Source organism: Nothobranchius furzeri, chromosome 7 (assembly GCF_043380555.1).
Source record: "Nothobranchius furzeri strain GRZ-AD chromosome 7, NfurGRZ-RIMD1, whole genome shotgun sequence".
NCBI lineage: Eukaryota > Metazoa > Chordata > Actinopteri > Cyprinodontiformes > Nothobranchiidae > Nothobranchius > Nothobranchius furzeri.
Window position 1 is genome coordinate 3,337,861 of NC_091747.1, and position 6,000 is coordinate 3,343,860.

The window sequence follows — 6,000 nt, forward strand, 5'->3', positions numbered from 1 at the left end:
AGCACCCATTACCCCAAAATGGAATGGAGTCATTAGCACTTATGGTTTTTAAATGGCACCCAGAATTATGTTGCACGAAGCACAATTTCACATCATTCTGGGTTCATTTGTGTGAAAACAAGGTCCAATCAGGCTGAAACATTACAGGAAGGTAGAATCTATTCAGTTTTAAGTGATCTGAACGTTTCATGATGATAGCACTTTCCTAAGGGGGTAAAACCATGTCCCAAAGGTCACCGGATCAGTGTCAATTTAAAGAAGTAGTCCAGTTACACATTTGTGGGCTTATAACTTGGCTTCTGAATGTCCTAGAGAGATCAGGTTTGTTTTAGTGTACTCCAATCAACAGCCCCTACAACCACAAAAAGGAATGGAGTCATTAGCACTTATGGTTTGTAAATGGCACCCAGAATTATGTGGCACGAAGCACAATTTCACATCATTCTGGGTTCATTTGTGTGAAAACAAGGTCCAATCAGGCTGAAACGTTACAGGAAGTTAGAATCTTTTGAGTTGTAAGTGATCTGAACGTTTCATGATGATAGCATTTTCCTAAGGAGGTAAAACCATGTCCCAAAGGTCACCGGATCGGTTTCAATTTCAAAAAGTAGTCCAGTTACACATTTGTGGGCTTATAACTTGGCTTCTGAATGTCATAGAGAGATCAGGTTTGTTTTAGTGTACTCCAATCAACAGCCCCTAAAACCACAAAAAGGAATGGAGTCATTAGCACTTATGGTTTTTAAATGGCACCCAGAATTATGTTGCACAAAGCACAATTTCACATCATTCTGGGTTCATATGTGTGAAAACAAGGTCCAATCAGGCTGAAACGTTACTGGAAGGTAGAATCTATTGAGTTGTAAGTGATCTGAACGTTTCATGACGATAGCACTTTCCTAAGGGGGTAAAACCATGTCCCAAAGGTCACCGGGCCTGGTGTCACTTTAAAGAAGTAGTCCAGTAACACCTTTGTGGGCTTATAACTTGGCTTCTGAATGTCCTAGAGAGGTCAGGCTTGTTTTAGTGTACTCCAATCAACAGCCCCCATTACCCCAAAAAGGAATGGAGTCATTAGCACTTATAGTTTTTAAATGGCACCCAGAATTATGTTGCACGAAGCACAATTTCACATCATTCTGGGTTCATTTGTGTGAAAACAAGGTCCAATCAGGCTGAAACGTTACAGGAAGGTAGAATCTATTGAGTTGTAAGTGATCTGAACGTTTCATGATGATAGCACTTTCCTAAGGGGGTAAAACCATGTCCCAAAGGTCACCGGATCGGTGTCAATTTAAAGAAGTAGTCCAGTTACACATTTGTGGGCTTATAACTTGGCTTCTGAATGTCCTAGAGAGATCAGGTTTGTTTTAGTGTACTCCAATCAACAGCCCCTACAACCACAAAAAGGAATGGAGTCATTGGCACTCATGGTTTGTAAATGGCACCCAGAATTATGTGGCACGAAGCACAATTTCACATCATTCTGGGTTCATTTGTGTGAAAACAAGGTCCAATCAGGCTGAAACGTTACAGGAAGGTAGAATCTATTGAGTTGTAAGTGATCTGAACGTTTCATGATGATAGCACTTTCCTAAGGAGGTAAAACCATGTCCCAAAGGTCACCGGATCGGTGTCAATTTAAAAAAGTAGTCCAGTTACACATTTGTGGGCTTATAACTTGGCTTCAGAATGTCCTAGAGAGATCAGGTTTGTTTTAGTGTACTCCAATCAACAGCCCCTACAACCACAAAAAGGAATGGAGTCATTAGCACTTATGGTTTTTAAATGGCACCCAGAATTATGTTGCACGAAGCACAATTTCACATCATTCTGGGTCCATTTGTGTGAAAACAAGGTCCAGTCAGGCTGAAACGTTACAAGAAGGTAGAATCTGTTGAGTTGTAAGTGATCTGAACGTTTCATGATGATCGCACATTCCTATAGGGGGTCAAACCATGTCCCAAAGGTCACGGGGCCTGGTGTCACTTTAAAGAAGTAGTCCAGTTAAACCTTTGTGGGCTTATAACTTGGCTTCTGAATATCCTAAAGAGGTCAGGTTTGTTTTAGAGTACTCCAATTAACAGCCCCCATTACCCCCAAAAGGAATGGAGTCATTAGCACTTATGGTTATTAAATGGCACCCAGAATTATGTTGCACAAAGCACAATTTCACATCATTCTGGGTTCATTTGTGTGAAAAGAAGGTCCAATCAGGCTGAAACGTTACAGGATGGTAGAATCTATTGAGTTGTAAGTGATCTGAACGTTTCATGATGATCGCACTTTCCTAAGGTGGTCAAACCATGTCCTAAAGGTCACCGGATCTGGTGTCACTTTAAAGAAGTAGTCCAGTTACACATTAGTGGGCTTATAACTTGGCTTCTGAATATCCTAGAGAGGTCAGGTTTGTTTTAGAGTACTCCAATTAACAGCCCCTATTACCTCAAAAAGAAATGGAGTCATTAGCACTTATGGTTTTTAAATGGCACCCAGAATTATGTTGCACGAAGCACAATTTCACATCATTCTGGGTCCATTTGTGTGAAAACAAGGTCCAATCAGGCTGAAACGTTTCAAGAAGGTAGAATCTATTGAGTTGTAAGTGATCTGAACGTTTCATGATGATCGCACATTCCTAAGTGGGTCAAACCATGTCCCAAAAGTCACCGGATCTGGTGTCACTTTAAAGAAGTAGTCCAGTTACACATTTGTGGGCTTATAACTTGGCTTCTGAATGTCCTAGAGATATCAGGCCTGTTTTAGTGTACTCCAATCAACAGCCCCTACAACCACAAAAAAGAATGGAGTCATTAGCACTTATGGTTTGTAAATGGCACCCAGAATTATGTTGCACGAAGCACAATTTCACATCATTCTTGGTCGATTTGTGTGAAAACAAGGTCCAATCAGGCTGAAACGTTACAAGAAGGTAGAATCTATTGAGTTGTAAGTGATATGAACGTTTCATGATGATCGCACATTCCTATAGGGGGTCAAACCATGTCCCAAAGGTCACCGGGCCTGGTGTCACTTTAAAGAAGTAGTCCAGTTACACCTTTGTGGGCTTTTAACTTGGCTCCTGAATGTCCTAGAGAGGTCAGGCTTGTTTTAGTGTACTCCAATCAACAGCCCCTACAGCAACAAAAAGGAATGGAGTCATTGGCACTTATGGTTTGTAAATGGCACCCAGAATTATGTTGCACGAAGCACAATTTCACATCATTCTGGGTCCATTTGTGTGAAAACAAGGTCCAATCAGGCTGAAACGTTACAGGAAGGTAGAATCTATTGAGTTGTAAGTGATCTGAACGTTTCATGATGAGAGCACTTTCCTAAGGGGGTCAAACCATGTCCCAAAGGTCACCGGGCCTGGTGTCACTTTAAAGAAGTAGTCCAGTTACACATTTGTGGGCTTATAACTTGGCTTTTGAATATCCTAGAGAGGTCAGGTTTAATTTAGAGTACTCCAATTAACAGCCCCCATTACCCCAAAAAGGAATTTAGTCATTAGCACTTATGGTTTTTAAATGGCACCCAGAATTATGTTGCACGAAGCACAATTTCACCTCATTCTGGGTCCATTTGTGTAAAAACATGGTCCAATCAGGCTGAAACGTTACAAGAAGGTAGAATCTATTGAGTTGTAAGTGATCTGAATGTTTCATGATGATCGCACATTCCTATAGGGGGTCAAACCATGTCCCAAAGGTCACCGGGCCTGGTGTCACTTTAAACAAGTAGTCCAGTTTCACATTTGTGGGCTTATAACTTGGCTTCTGAATGTCCTAGAGAGGTCAGGTTTGTTTTAGTGTACTCCAATCAACAGCCCCTACAACCACAAAAAGGAATGGAGTCATTAGCACTTATGGTTTGTAAATGGCACCCAGAATTATGTTGCACGAAGCACAATTTCACATCATTCTGGGTTCATTTGTGTGAAAACAAGGTCCAATCAGGCTGAAACGTTACAAGAAGTTAGAATCTATTGAGTTGTAAGTGATCTGAACGTTTCATGATGATCGCACATTCCTATAGGGGGTCAAACCATGTCCCAGAGGTCACAGGGCCTGGTGTCACTTTAAAGATGTAGTCCAGTTACACATTTGTGGGCTTATAACTTGGCTTCTGAATATCCTAGAGAGGTCAGGTTTGTTTGAGAGTACTCCAATTAACAGCCCCCATTACCACGAAAAGGAATGGAGTCATTAGCACTTATGGTTTTTAAATGGCACCCAAAATATGTTGCACGAAGCACAATTTCACATCATTCTGGGTTCATTTGTGTGAAAAGAAGGTCCAATCAGGCTGAAACGTTACAGGATGGTAGAATCTATTGAGTTGTAAGTGATCTGAACGTTTCATGATGATCGCACTTTCCTAAGGGGGTCAAACCATGTCCCAAAAGTCACCGGATCTGGTGTCACTTTAAAGAAGTAGTCCAGTTACACATTTGTGGGCTTATAACTTGGCTTCTGAATGTCCTAGAGAGATCAGGCTTGTTTTAGTGTACTCCAATCAACAGCCCCTACAACCACAAAAAAGAATGGAGTCATTAGCACTTATGGTTTGTAAATGGCACCCAGAATTATGTTGCACGAAGCACAATTTCACATCATTCTTGGTCGATTTGTGTGAAAACAAGGTCCAATCAGGCTGAAACGTTACAAGAAGGTAGAATCTATTGAGTTGTAAGTGATATGAACGTTTCATGATGATCGCACATTCCTATAGGGGGTCAAACCATGTCCCAAAGGTCACCGGGCCTGGTGTCACTTTAAAGAAGTAGTCCAGTTACACCTTTGTGGGCTTTTAACTTGGCTCCTGAATGTCCTAGAGAGGTCAGGCTTGTTTTAGTGTACTCCAATCAACAGCCCCTACAGCAACAAAAAGGAATGGAGTCATTGGCACTTATGGTTTGTAAATGGCACCCAGAATTATGTTGCACGAAGCACAATTTCACATCATTCTGGGTCCATTTGTGTGAAAACAAGGTCCAATCAGGCTGAAACGTTACAAGAAGGTAGAATCTATTGAGTTGTAAGTGATCTGAACGTTTCATGATGAGAGCACTTTTCTAAGGGGGTCAAACCATGTCCCAAAGGTCACCGGGCCTGGTGTCACTTTAAAGAAGTAGTCCAGTTACACATTTGTGGGCTTATAACTTGGCTTTTGAATATCCTAGAGAGGTCAGGTTTAATTTAGAGTACTCCAATTAACAGCCCCCATTACCCCAAAAAGGAATTTAGTCATTAGCACTTATGGTTTTTAAATGGCACCCAGAATTATGTTGCACGAAGCACAATTTCACCTCATTCTGGGTCCATTTGTGTAAAAACAAGGTCCAATCAGGCTGAAACGTTACAAGAAGGTAGAATCTATTGAGTTGTAAGTGATCTGAATGTTTCATGATGATCGCACATTCCTATAGGGGGTCAAACCATGTCCCAAAGGTCACCGGGCCTGGTGTCACTTTAAACAAGTAGTCCAGTTTCAAATTTGTGGGCTTATAACTTGGCTTCTGAATGTCCTAGAGAGATCAGGTTTGTTTTAGTGTACTCCAATCAACAGCCCCTACAACCACAAAAATGAATGGAGTCATTAGCACTTATGGTTTGTAAATGGCACCCAGAATTATGTTGCACGAAGCACAATTTCACATCATTCTGGGTTCATTTGTGTGAAAACAAGGTCCAATCAGGCTGAAACGTTACAAGAAGGTAGAATCTATTGAGTTGTAGGTGATCTGAACGTTTCATGATGATCGCACATTCCTATAGGGGGTCAAACCATGTCCCAAAGGTCACCGGGCCTGGTGTCACTTTAAAGAAGTAGTCCAGTTACACATTTGTGGGCTTATAACTTGGCTTCTGAATGTCCTAGAGAGGTCAGGCTTGTTTTAGTGTACTCCAATCAACAGCCCCCATTACCCCAAAAAGGAATTTAGTCATTAGCGCTTATGGTTTTTAAATGGCACCCAGAATTATGTTGCACGAAGCA